Here is a 14,969-nt window from a genome sequence, read left to right on the forward strand (position 1 = left end):
ATATGCACCTGTATGTTTACTGCAGCATTATTTACAGTAGCCAAGATATGGGAGCAACCCAAGGGTCCACAGATAGACAAATGGATAAAGAATATGTGATATACATAATAGAATGTTACTCAGCCACAGAAAAGAATGAAATCTTGCTATCTGCAACAACATGGATGGACCTGGAGGGTATAATACTAAGTGAAATAAATCAGAGAAAGGCAAATACCATATGATTTCACTCATATGTGGAATTTAAGAAACAAAACAAATGAACAAACAAAGGACAAAAGAGACAAGCAAGAAACAGACTCTTAAGTACAGAGAGCCAACTGGTTCTCTGTAGAACCAGAGGGGAGGTGGGTGCGGGGAGGGGTGAAATCGATCAAGGGAAATAAGAGTACACCTATCCTGATGAGCACTGAGAAATGCAGAGAATTGTTGAATCACTTTATTGTACACCTACAGCTAATAGAACACTGTATGTTAACTATACTTGCAGAAAAAAATCAGTAAAAGCACTGGGTGTTATTTGCAACTGATGAATCATTGAACACTACATCTGAAACTAATGATGTATTATGTGTTGGCTAATCGAATTTAAATAAAAAAATTTAAAAAAGTAAAAGCATAGACTTCATAGTCAAAACAAATAAATAAATCAAAATAGAAGTCCAATAACTTATTGAATATGAACGCCAGAGTTAAAAATTCTTACCAAAGAAGACAAAAATGACTGGAGGCTGTGACATTTTACACACAATCGATGTTGTTGGGTAGAAATGTGTCCCATGTTCCATTGTCTACTTACATTTCATCTTAATATACATATTTTCAAATTAAGCATTAACTGTTGGTGAAATCAGATACCCAGTGTATTCAAGTCAAGCTCAATGTCCTTGAAGACTGAGCATAGCTCGCCGTTCTCAGCGTCTCTCTGGATGAATTAAAGACACTGCATAAAGCAAACTCCTGGAATGATGAGAGGAATGTAAATAGGAACTAGATATGATGCATTTTAAATGTATCAATCACGGCCCATTATTATGTATTCTGTAATCTATAAAACTATTATGTGCTTATGCAAATTTGTCACATATCCTTATTTTTTTAAAACGTTCAATATCAAACTCATAAACGTGTGTTTATAAACTCACTCTACTTCACTTTGTGCATATTATACAAGACTTCTATACTATGATCACCAAAGTTATTAGGTTAATAATGTGATTAATGCATAACAGTCAAGAAATACTATGGCAAATAAACATTTTTATATTAATAAAGAAAATAACTGCTTTTGATTTTTCTTGTTCCTGAATAAACTGACTCATTTTCTTTTTCTATTTTTTTAACCTTGAGTAGTTAAAAAGTTGTACTTTATCTTTTGGGGGTTTTGTCACCTGAAGACAGTGTGAGGTGAGGACTTTTGGTTCTAACCTTGGTGTAGCCTTTTGTCCTCTGTTCTGCGAAGAGATAAGGAGCTGCCACAACTCCGAAGGCTGATGGACACAGCTTCCTCTTTTCTTTGTTAAATTACTTAACTTGCTCTCTTCTCTGCCGCATCAGAGAACCTTCTATCTTTTGTCCTTTGGGGTGGATTTGTTCCCTTATTCCTAGCCCGGGGATACTTAATGTCCAGGGGCACAGTGTTATCGTTTGCTGGATGGAAAAGCATTTGGAAGGTCAGAATAAGTAGAGAGAGAGGCAAGAAGAGACAAGGGTGGAGAAACACAGTCACAGAGAAGGAGGGAGAAAGTGGGGGAACATTAGATTTATCTGACATATATTCTCAATAATGAAGCAAAGAGATCAATGGACTCGTGAATAATGAAGCACAGATTTCCCAGTGAAAAACACCAAAAGTTTTTACAAAAATCGATCTCTCAAGGCATACAAAATGCACACTACACTCTTAATAACAATCATTACAACCAGAAGTCAATGACAATACTCATTAATCTAACAAATTATTTCTATTATTAGCATCATAAGTGAATTCTCCTCTGCAAAACTGTTATCCAGGAACAGAGATAAGATTTTCAAATTTTCAGGGGCGCCTGGGTGGCTCAGTCATTAAGCATCTGCCTTCGGTTCAGGTCATGATCCCAGGGTCCTGGGATCGAGCCCTGCATCGGGCTCCCTGCTCCGCGGGAAGCCTGCTTCTCCCTCTCCCACTCCCCCTGCTTGTGTTTCCTCTCGCACTGTGCCTCTCTCTGTCAAATAAATGAATAAAATCTTAAAAAAAAAAGATTTTCAAAAATTGAGTATTTCTACTCATGTGGGCCTTTCTCCCTGATCACTCCCACTCTGAGAAACCAAAGGGCAAAGCATCTGCAAGTTAAAAATATAGTTTGAGTCTTGTTTCCAAGAGGAGGGCGACAAAAAGAAACATTGTGTCCTTAGAAGCCTGGGCCGTGAATTTGCAGATTAGATTAAATCGGCTGTGAACTGGGGAATAATGTGGCTGCTGAGATGAAGTGACAGTGGACGTTGTAACAGCATTTACCTTCCAGTAAATTCTCCAACATGGCAGATGCTGCTGAGGACACAATTCTACCCAACAACATCGATTATGTGTAAAATGTCACAGCCTCCAGGCATTTTTGTCTTATTTGGTAAGAATTTTTAACTCTGGCATTCATATTCAATAAGTTGCCAAGTTGACCTGTAAAGAGACAGTATTTGCCATTTAACTGGAGCATAAACAGTAATTAGAAAAATGAAAGGTAATAGAAATATTTGATGGAGAGATAGAAAATAGCATATGGAAAATGATGACATATACCCATATGTCCGGGGTAAGAGCATTGTCTTGGGTTCGTGTAAATTTGCACATGGATGTCCACATGCACGTCTAGAATTATGTTGTGTCATCAGGTAGAAAACATGTGATTGTATGATACGTCTCTAGTGGGCAACTGAGATAGAATTTTTCCTTTCCTTTTTCCCCCATCCATTCATTCATTCACTTATCCATTCATTCACTCATTCATTCATTATTCCAGATACATGTTGACAGCACCATCCAGATATGAACTAGGAAACATGACTGATTATTCAAGGTTAGAACTGAAATGAGAAATGGGGCATCCTTTCGCATCAAGGATGGTTACTTCTCTTTGATTATGAACTATGTGTAGGTGAAGACGATCTACACTATTTGGCTTTACGATATAATGATAATCATTGCAAAGCTAGAATTAAACTGGGTTGAAACTATAATACCCTCAATCAGAGCAAAAGTATATTATGGGATAAGTTCTGACTTTGAGAAGGCACACTAATGATATGTTATGGACAACAAAGGGTTTTTCAGGGTAGGCAAATTGTGCCAAATCCTCCATGCAAACGGACAACAGTGATTGGTGCCTTTTGGTGACAGTGCTTATTTTTTGGTCAGTTAAATGTTGAAGTAGAAACATCTCACACACCTGGAAAGTGAAATTGTTTCTTCCACTTATGAAAATTGACTTTGGGATCTAAACTTTTATAATGAAATTACAGTAAATGTTTAAATGAAGACATTTTAGAAAAATTCAGACAATTATGGGGATCACTGTTGTAAAACTAATTTAACCTCCCATTTAGGGTCTCGTGTTAAAAAAATAACTTGAATAGATTTTGGCTGTGAAATGACAGAAATAGAACAACAAACACTCATTCTTTAGAGTGCCAAATTAGTATTAACCAAGTTAACTTTTCATATGTCTGAAATGGATCATAACAACTGTTAAAAAATTACTTCTAGGTGCTGCACAAGATAACAATCACAGATCGTTATGAGTATCTGCCTCTTGCACAAGTTTATGAGAATAACTTCAGGTTTATGTGATTAACCTTAGGCAGTTCTTCCTGGTTTTCCTCCTAATATTTCTAAGTATTATCAGGGTGCTCAGAGCTAACTGACAGATAAATTACAGTCTTGAACACTCCAAAAACACATACTATTAGAACGAAATCTAACGGGGAGTACAAGAGCTTTTGTTTTGTTTTGTTTCGGCTAACCTAATGTAATCTTCATGTTTTCTGGAATCTACACACAGTGACCAGAACACAAGGTTTGGATGAACTTAAATTTCTGTCTTCATTCCAAACATTTGTTTATGAACCAGTTCCTCCCCCTCCGTAACCATTTCTTTATTTGCACATGGGTATAAAAAGAGTGTCCATGCCATAGGTAACCAAGACAGTTTGTGACAAAATGAAAATGCTCAGTACAAAAGAATCAGTGTTGTTATTCTGGGGCAGTTTACTCTCTCGTGTTTTAATTATTTTGGGAAGTCAGAAAAGTTTAAGCACTCCTAGAAAGGAGGGCTTCGTTTATCATGGTGTCTGTCCTCCCAAAGTTGGGAGCACCCTGTTAAATCAATTTGTAAAAATACAGAGATACAAATGATAAACTCAAATATTGAGAGCTGGGGGGGTACATAAATTAAAGCAGAGTATAGAGAAGAGAGGAGACCAAGAAGAAAAAACTTTCCATTAGGATTTTGCAAGTTTATAGGAAATTATGAGTAAGGGTAGTACCCAGTCAGACGAATGCATTGTACTGACTTATCCAAAAATATACCAGTGTAGTTGTTATCCAAATAACTTGGAAACATGAGTTCAGGGGGATGTTTGCTGAGGGACAACTAAATGCCCTTTCAGACTTGTCACCAAAATATTTGACTTAGTCCACATATAAACTCTATGAAGAAAATATAACTTCTGCCATTTTACAGGCAAGAGCCCAGGACAAGAGAGTTGTTCAGCAGGTGTCAGACTGCCCTCAAGAGAAGAAGCAGGACAACCTGATCTGTGACTGACATCAAAGGACACACCTTCTTTTTTGTGATAGTGGGGATGGAACTCAAGCCCCTTGATGGAATGTACGACTGACTTGTCATCTCACCTGCCTCTCTCCCAACAATCATTGCATGGTATCGCCTGGCTGAGCATCTACACTGGCAAAGGCACAAGCATTACATCTTGTGATGCTAGTAGGAGGTAGGTCTCTGCGGAGGTGATTGTGTCATGAGGGTGGAGCCCCAGGATGAAATTAGTGCCCTTCTGAGAAAAGACATGAGAGTTTGCTCCCTTTCTCTGCTCTCCCTAACCACGGGAAGACAGACTGAGAAGACAACTCTCTATGAACCAGGAGGAGCGCTCTCACCCGAACCGTGCCGGCACCCTGATATTGGACGTCAAGCCTCCAGAACTGTGAGAAACAAATGCTTGTTGTTTAAGCCACCCAGTCTATGGGATTCTTTTAGAGTAGCCTGAGCTAAGACACTATTCCATGACAGTAAATGCTACCTCTGTGTGGGCATCAAATACCGTATCCATACTGGTGACTTCTAAATGTAAATCTCAGTCTTGACCTCTTCTGTGAGTGCTGGACTACAGCATCAAGCTGTCCCTTGATGTCTTCCCACTGTGATGTCTTATGGACAACTAGAATGGCCGTAGGCATTAGTCACATGAGATCAGAATGAAACAAACATACAGAGAAGATTGATTATATCACCTTACATGTGATAAAGTCATCCCCAGTAGGATGATTTGGGAAGCCAATCCACATAACTCGGGGATTCAATTTGGCGGTGGGGATGTTGAGAATATGGGCTGAAGTAGCTCAGGAGCAGAGGTAAATACAGGCTGATGAAAACTTGGGCATATTTGAAAAGCCTACAGCTCTCAGGACATCACAAAACCTAAAGGTTCAGAGCAACACCTTCAGTCATTAAGGAAGGGGTGAATTATGTTTGCTCTATTTTATTTAAGCAATTAACCTGGCAATGATTTTGGCATTGGTAATGCAAAAAAGGTATGTTTTCACTATAATTAAAATTATCTAGAACACCTTAGTATATAAAAATCAAGATAATATAAGCATTCCTGTTTTCGACCAACTTTTACTTAGCAACAAATTTATTAATCATGTTTATTAGAAATTGAGTCAGGGGCACCTGGGTGGCTCAGATGGTTAGGTGTCTGCCTTCGGCTCTGGTCATGATCCCAGGGTCCTGGGATCGAGCCCCGCATCGGGCTCCCTGCTTGGCGGGGAGCCTGCTTCTCCCTCTCCCTCTACTGTTCCTCCTGCTTGTACTCTTTCACTCTCTCTCTATCAAATAATTGGATAAAATCTTAAAAAAAAAAGAAATTGAGTCATATTATCTTCTCTATTAGCTAGAATGGACAGGTATCTTTCTAAATCCGATGCTTACTAAATCCTCTTTTTGGAGGGTCTGAGTTTCTCTACCATTCCTCTCTCATTCCTTTTGGCTTTCCTATGATATTGTGACATAAAAGTGACAAATAAATGTAGTTTTTCTTACCCGCCCCAAACAAAACCTAAGTAAATATTTAGTAGAAAGTTTATAGTAAAATATTTGGGTGTAACTTTGATAGAATCAGTTAATGCACATTTCTTTGGGAAATATATGGAAAGTATAAACATATTAAATTGAGCCCTCAAATGTTGTCCAAGCACTTAGATGTAGCAGTAGCCTAGAAGAACATAAAACTGTAACATCTCACTTTTGAATGCATGCACTAGTCACCATGAAATCTATAAAATGGTCACATGCTATATATGCATAAACTCCTGCCCATTCCACACTAATCAGAAACACAATAGGTGCCTGAGGGTATTACAAGCCTTGGGATACCAGACATCTATTTTACCAAAGAAGAGGAATTTAGACTCAGCTAGTGGAATACGGACCCACAGGACTTCAAATCAATGACATTACACGAAGCGACATGCTGGGAAATGACTTTCTCCTTAGAAAGTGTCTCTGTAGTCTGACAGATGAGCCGCTGTGACTCACCCAGTCAACTGGACTTCATAGATGGCCCAGGGCTGGTGGCTGAATGTGAAAGAATCAAAATGGGCTCAAAGACAAATGGGCTGTTCCTTCTCTCCCTCTGGATGTTCATGTACCTGGACTGTCCTTCAATGCAGACCTATCACCAGAGCAAGGACTACCATCCCTTTGATTACAATGCCTGAGACATTTTACATTTGGAGTGAAGGACGTTTGTGTCCAACCCAGGGATTTCAGGCAATGACATAATTCTATAAATCAGATTGTGAAGTGACATTCATTTTACTGTATTTGATTAATAAAATAAGACTTTTATTGGAAGTATAAGCAGAGCAGAGAACTGACACATTTATCAATATTTTCCTATTGAAGATCGATGTTTTTATGCCACTAACACCATGATACGTAGTGATGCTCCAAACAGCTTCAGAAAAAACATTTTATCTTAAAAATAGTTAACAGTACCTCGAGTATGCTGGATAATTTTTATGGAATACAGACCACGTAAGGAAATGGGCATTCATCAGGAAATTTCTAATTTCAGTGAATTGCCATTGGGACAGCAGTTACATTGGATGTCTGAAAAAACATTTATCAAAACAGTAATGTTCAAATAGCAACTCTACAGTCTTTAACAATGGAACAGCAGCTTTCTAACTCCTAGAACATTAACATAAATATCTTTAAAATATATGTTATTGTCATATATATATATATATTTTGTTTGTGTTATTTTTGTTTTTGAGAGAGTGAGAACCAGTGAGCACCCATGCACAAGGGGGGGGGGCGGTGTGGAGGGGAAGAGGCAGAGGGAGAGAGAGAATCTCAAGCAGGCTCCACACTCAACAGGGAGCCTGACTCAGGGCTCGACTCATGACCCTGAGATCATGACCTGAGCCAAAATCAAGAGTCCGACACTCAACCGACAAGCCACCCCTTGTCATATTTGTTTTAACACCGTAAGTGACATGCTTAAAATGTGGCACAGAAATTCAGTAGAAAATTCAGAAATCCCTTAATCTTAACTTCCAATTCTTTGTTGTTTTGCTATAGGTGCCATTATTTCTAAATATGGAACATTTCTAAATGATTTTTTTTAAAGATTTTATTTATTTATTTGAGAGAGAATGAGAGATAGAGAGCACGAGAGGGAAGAGGGTCAGAGGGAGAAGCGGACTCCCCGCCGAGCAGGGAGCCCGATGTGGGACTCGATCCCAGGACTCCAGGATCATGACCTGAGCCGAAGGCAGTCGCTTAACCAACTGAGCCACCCAGGCGCCCTAAATATGGAACATTTCTAAGAAAATATCCTTTTAAAAGTACTTTTGTCTTTTTAATTTTATGAACAAGTTTACTAATAGGAAACTGGCTGCAACTAGTATATTAAACAAAGAGATATTTTTTATATGTAAATTTTAAGCTGGTGACTTATAGAGACTCAGGCCAGGAAATTAGAAGAATGGGGAAGTATTCTGGGTTTAAAAACAAACTTGCATAGACCATATGTGTCCAGTGACCATGCCATGTACCTGATTACTTTATGCTGTTTGTGTTTATCACCATGTTTACTAAGTTCTTAACTGGACGAATTAAATGATTGCTTACCAATTTAAGTAGAGAAAACATTTTATATTTAGAAGGATTTAAGAATAGCTCATACATCAGTGAAGAAAATATGGAATAAGACCAGGAACCATGGGAAGATCTAATGTATAAATAAGAGATATATTCAGGTTTCAAAAGAATTCCATAAGTTCTCTCCAAAAATTAAGAATAGATCTACCATATGATCCAGCAATCCCGTTTCTGGGTATATTATTTGAAGGAAATGAAATACTACCTTGGAAAAATATCTGTACTCATTGCAACATTATTTATAAAGCCAAGACGTGGAAATAACCTAAGTGTCCATGGATGATGAATGAAAGGATAAAGAAAATGTGGTATGTATATGTACATATATATAGGTGTGTGTGTGTGTGTGTGTGTGTGTGTAAACGGAAGTAATATTATTTAGCCATAAAAAAGAAGGAAATCTTGCCATTTGCAACAACATAGATAGGTCTTAAGGGCATTATGCTAAGCAAAAAAAGCCAGATGGAGAAAAACAAATACTGTATGACCTCACTTTATGTGGAATCTAAAAAAGCAGAATTCATAGAAACAGAGACTAGAATGATAAATATACCAGGGTGGGGGTTGGAGAAATGAGGAGATGTTGGTCAAAGGGTACAAACTTCCAGTTGTAAGATAAATAAGTTCTGGGGATCTAACGTTCAGCATGGTGTCTACAGGCAACAATTCTGCATACTTGAAAGTTGTTAAGAAAGTAGGGGGCGCCTGGGTGGCTCAGTCATTAAGCGTCTGCCTTCGGCTCAGGCCATGATCCCAGGTCCTGCGATCGAGCCCCGCTTTGGCCTCGCTGCTCGGCAGGAAGCCTGCTTCTCCCTCTCCCACTCCCCCTGCTTGTGTTCCCTCTCTCGCTGTGTCTTTCTCTGTCAAATAAATAAATAAAATCTTAAAAAAAAAAAAAGTAGATCTCAAATGGTCTCACGGCATGCAAAAATGGTAATTATGTAACGTGATAGTGGTGTTAACAACCATATTATGGTAATCACTTTGCAGTATGTATGTGTATCAAATCATCACATTGTATACTTTAAACTTATACAGTGTTATATATCAAATATATATCAACAAAGCTGAAGGAAAAACAAAAGGGTGTTCCACACTTTCCCAGCTACTAAGTCAAATTTTTGAAATGAACACTTGAAAAATCTGTTCCCTCTCAGTGTTTGGCATTGTTTATCTATCTTACCCATCAAAAGGTGAAGGACATCACAGAGGAACAAAAATAATTACCTTTTTCAGTGAAGATTTTTTCAGAATCTTTTTCAGAAAAGATTTCTTTTTCAGAGAAGAAAAAATTCTTATGCAATTATCACTAAAAGATCTTTTAAATGCTCACACAGATAAAATAATGACATTTTCTTTGGATCATTTAATATGGATAATATCAGAGTTGAAATTTCATCTTTTCCTCGGGCCCTCACCCTTCAGATAGACCCTCCAAGGAGATATGAGCCCACTTTGATATTTGTGTTACACAACTGAGAAGATAAAAGCCACGACAGAACATCAAAAAGCCAAATAACATGTAATTCACATGTGGATTTTTATATGCATTTTCATAACAACCAATGTATTTATGTTGGTGTACAAAATTTCCTTTTTGCTTCTTTTTGTTTGTTTGTTTTTGTTTTGAACTATATCCTTTCCTGAAAAGACTTAAGGAACCTCTGTCTTATTGTGAAATTGGCCAGAATTCTTCACGTCTCTCTGTATCTGTGAACTTCCACCGTAACTTTCCATACACTTCTTCAGGCGGTGGACTATTCTACTCTTTAAATCTGCTCTGGTCTTATGGCATACTTTGGCGAATGGAATTTGGTAGAATGAAGGTGGGTCAGTTCCAAACCCAGGCCTCAAGAGACCTTGTACACTCTACTTGTTCTCTTGGAATACGCCACTTCCACGTAAACAGCCTCTGACTGTTGGATGATAAGAACACATTCCCCAGTCACCCCTTATTGGCCAACCAACAGCCAACTATCAAGTGTACAAATGAGATCACTTGGCCCAGCCAGTACTTAGCCACCTCTGTAGCTCAACACAGATGTATGTGAGCCAGTCCAGCAAAGAGCAACAGAACCCCCAGAATGAGCCAAGTCTAAATTACTCACTCACAGAATCATGAGCCAAATCAATGACTGTTCTTGTTTTAAGTGGTTCTTACTATATATATATATATATATGAATGTGTGTGTGTGTGTGTGTGTGTGTGTGTGTGTGGTTTGTTACACACAGGCAGCCAATCGATTCATCAGTTTACAAAGACACATGCAGTGCAATGAGATGAAATACTGTAAAAATAAGTAATAAAAATGAATGTTAAAGAAAACCAGTATATAGAATCTGTATCATAAAAGCATGGGTCAGTTTTTAATGAGGGGAGATTATCAGAATTACTTGAAAATGTGACCCAATATACAGTAACCAAGATTTCTCATCACCTGAATCACATACAAACAAATCTTGCCTCTTATTACTAGGTTTGCCTTTAGTGGTTGTACAGGTACAATGAATCTGAAATTATTCTGTGCATGCTGTAGAACTGAACAATTGAGTAAATGTGATAGTGTTATTACAAGTCAGACTTCTCACTGTGGAAATAGAGAGGAAAAAATAGTTAAGGGTAGAGTGGAAAAAATAGATAAGATCTCAACCAGATGGTCAAAATTCAGATTACCAATGTGTGTGTGGACCCTGCTTTGTGGGCATATCATCATGTCTGATCCAGCTGGTCATGCATATACTGAAGCAGGTCACAAGGACCTATCAAATAAACTGAAACGAGAAAAATTTTATATAATACCTGGTCTGCATTCCAAATATGAGTCAAGAGAAAATAACAATCTGAAAAAGTAAAGGAGTCAAAAGAGAGATGACAAAAGCAATTTATAATTGTAGACTAGATCTGTACCAGAGAAAAACAGAATATTAAAAATGATATTTGGGGGGCAAATGAAGGAATTAAAACATGGACTATAAATTTGATGAAATTAAGTCAATCTGACCTTTTTTGAAGTTGATAACTCTACTGTGGTTATGGATGAGAACATTTGGTTCTTATAAAACACACACTGAAGTAGTCAGGGGGAAGGACATGATCTTAAAAATATATTTTCAAATGGTTCATAAAAGTAAAACAAACTAGTAGTATAAATAAATTAATAAAAGATGAGGCAACATGAAAAATGAATGAGGGATAGTCTTTATAGATCTGTTCCAATTATCCATCGCTACTGATGCACTAAGACTTTATAATAAAAATTAAACAAACTTTATATAGTAAGATGTGTATATTGTGCATAACTGAAGTTAATAAAAGAAAATGTTATCACTCACATAAAATTAACAAATTTCAGTCATTTGAACAGCTATGCTCAACTTCTCAGAGAATACATTAATATTCTTGGTAACATTTTTTAATACACAACAATATATAGATCTCTTTAACTTCTTTCTATTCTATATACTCTCTACAGCTCATAGCTTTGCATTCAACAGGTTCAAAAAATACTTTTGCTTAAAGGTACACCATTTTCTTTTTTACCTGCTGTGGTAAAATACTTTCCAGTGATAATTAAATTTTACCTGGTTTAGCGAAGGAGTAAACAGTGACCAAATCACTGAGGCAGAAACCATTAACCCCCAACACTGCTGAGTTAATTTGCAAGGGATTATCTCAGAAGGCTTGCCATTATTTGACCTTAATTCTGCAAAATGTCTATATTTAGGAAGACACTTTTATCCCTTGGAACATTAAGTTGTTGAGAATTTTAAAGTTTTAATCTAATAAAAAATGAAGTCGAGGCCCTTTAAAAATCATGACTGTCACAGGAATATTAAATGCTCTAATTTAAAAGTTTAAGGGATGACACTTTGATGAATAGTTTCCTCTAAACCTTGGTCTCCTTTGCTCTGTAAAACGTATGCTTGGAGAGAGCATGTGTGAGGATGAGCCTGAAGCTCCGCAGACATATTTAATCCAGCAGGTGAATGGGGCCATGAGGCTTTTGCTGTGATACAAGGAGAATCTCGACTAAGAGATATGAGTGAAGCAGTTATAAATACTTCCTCAGACCAGGGGACTCCACTGTAGGGGGCGCGTGTAGTCTGGGTCCTCAAGTCCACACTATACAGATCCTGGTAGTATGAGGGCATACATCACAAAAGGGCCAGTTTCTAAGTCTTAGTTTTAATATTGTAAAAATAACAATCCCTTCTGTTTTGGATACTAGCTGCACTAGCAAGAAAAGATTCTAAAATTCTAAAAAATATAACAAAGTACATTCAACAAGATAATTGAGCTCATGAACTGTAGAACTTTCTTTAATCAGTGTTGACCTATGGTGACCAGTCGGGGCGTCTTCATGCCTGGGAGGCACTGATAAAGTGTTTTGACCAAGAGAAGAGGAACCTATTTGCTCCTCACCAAATATATTTTAGAAAAAGGCAAATCTGGTGTCATAGTTTAGGTTAAAGATTTTTGGATATTGCTGAGTCCACAAACTTTGAGAAAGATTCATTCAACATACTTTCATTAAGTGCTCACAATACATCCGGTGCCATTACATGTAAACAGCAAGTGGTTAGAGTCCCATATCTCAAGTCATTTCAAGTCTATTAAAACGCATAAATTGTTATTTATGCCTTGATGGGAAATATACACAAATTGGGAGAAGGAAAGGCAAAGACTTGTCTCTTCTCACAGTTGAGTGAAATTATAAATTCTCTGTAACATTAGCCTTTGATATACTCCCTAATGCTAAATTTATAGTCATCTCTATATGATGCTCGGAATTCACCAAGGAAGAGCCATTAGTTTATTTTCTCTTATTAAGCTAAAAAGAATTCTCTGCCACCACATTTCCCCTCTTACTTATGAAGAATTTTCTTATAGATAAAACCACTCCTTCAATTTTGTTCATATTCATTTATTGCCTATATCGATGTAAGAGACTCTAGTAAATAATCACTTTACAAGTAGATGTATTTTATGCCATACATTCTGGTAAGAGAGTGAATTGATTCAATCTTCGGGAAGGACAATTTGGCAACACATGTCAAAAGTTTCATTAATGGTAAGACTTTACTCAACAATTGCTCTTCCAGGATTTTATGCCAAAGACATAATTGGAACCAAAATGGTAGATAATTCGTGTTCGAGAGGACAAAATCCTAGAGAAAAAAGTGCTGAGGGGTAAGCTGGCACTTGTTGTATGCCCCCCTAAGCATTTGCAAAATTTTCACACTGCACAGGTGCAGTGCATGAGGAACTAGGTAGACAGAAGCCAAACATGAGGGTGTAGCTTTCAGTAGATTTCCAGCGTACAGGAGGGAGATCAGAATCGGAGCTAAGCACCTGAGATGGGTTCGGCACTCTAGCAAATTTCAGAATTTTAACCCAAGTTTGAGTCAGCTCAGACCTACTGGAATGAAATGATTTGTTCCACTCCAGCTGTCTACTGCAGGATAGGCTGAAACTTCCCCAGGACCAGAGGACATCTAGAACTTCCAAACTGGGAGCTAAGCCTAAAGGTCTGACTTACACATACTTAGGATCCCAGAAGAGAAGGAGAAACTGAGACAGAAGTGTGATCATCAACCCAAACCCAAATCAATAGGGAAATCACTCTGCAGATTTAAGAAGTTGAGTGAATAGAAGCAGCAGCTTGAATACAAAATGAGCACACCTAGACCATGTAGATGCCTGATTTTAACTGATGTGTTCATTGTTTTGTTTTTTTTTTTTAAGATTTTATTTATTTATTTGACAGAGAGAGACAGAGAGAGGGAACACAAGCAGGGGGAGTGGGAGAGGGAGAAGCAGGCTTCCTGGCGAGCAGGGAGCCTGATGCGGGGCTTGATCCCTGGACCCCAGGATTATGACCTGAGCTGAAGGCAGATGCTTAATGACTGAGCCACTCAGGCACCCATGTTCATTGTTGTTTCTAGTTTAGTTTAGGTAAATTGCTATGCCTTATTCATTTAGGACTGATGCAAATGTGTGCTCTTATATTTGTGTTTGGTGTGCAGTTCAATTCATGTAGTAGCTGAGGATAGATACTTTCTGGTTTCTGCTTATGTGCAACTCTGCAGCCCAGCAGCTCTCCATTCTGTGTCTAAAGGTCTTCAAAAAAGAGATGCAGGCTGGATAGATTTTAGTGTGGCATTTTTGTTTCCTTTAAATCCTTGACCTAGTGAGAGGGCTGGGGTTTTTTTTTTGTTTGTTTGTTTTTTACTGTGTGTTGAATGCAAGAATGGGCATGGAGTTCTAGGAGATGTTTTTCAATGCACCCTGAACTCTGGCCTGGCACCAACATCTACATGAATCGATAGGACAATGAACACATCAGTTAGAATCAGCCATCTATATATACCGTGTAAGAGTGACTGTATTTGTTACCTATGTGTGGATCGCTGTTTATATACCAAATATTATACTAAATTCTGCAGAGGTAAATAGGAATATACAATAGTCCCTCAAAAGAAAATAACACAATAGCCTTGTTTGGGAGATAGATGCCAAACCAAATAATC

The sequence above is a fragment of the Eumetopias jubatus genome, unplaced genomic scaffold, assembly GCF_037043125.1.
Source record: "Eumetopias jubatus isolate StellerSeaLion01/CBP00866 unplaced genomic scaffold, mEumJub1_p1.0 scaffold_5, whole genome shotgun sequence".
NCBI classification, from domain to species: Eukaryota; Metazoa; Chordata; class Mammalia; order Carnivora; family Otariidae; genus Eumetopias; species Eumetopias jubatus.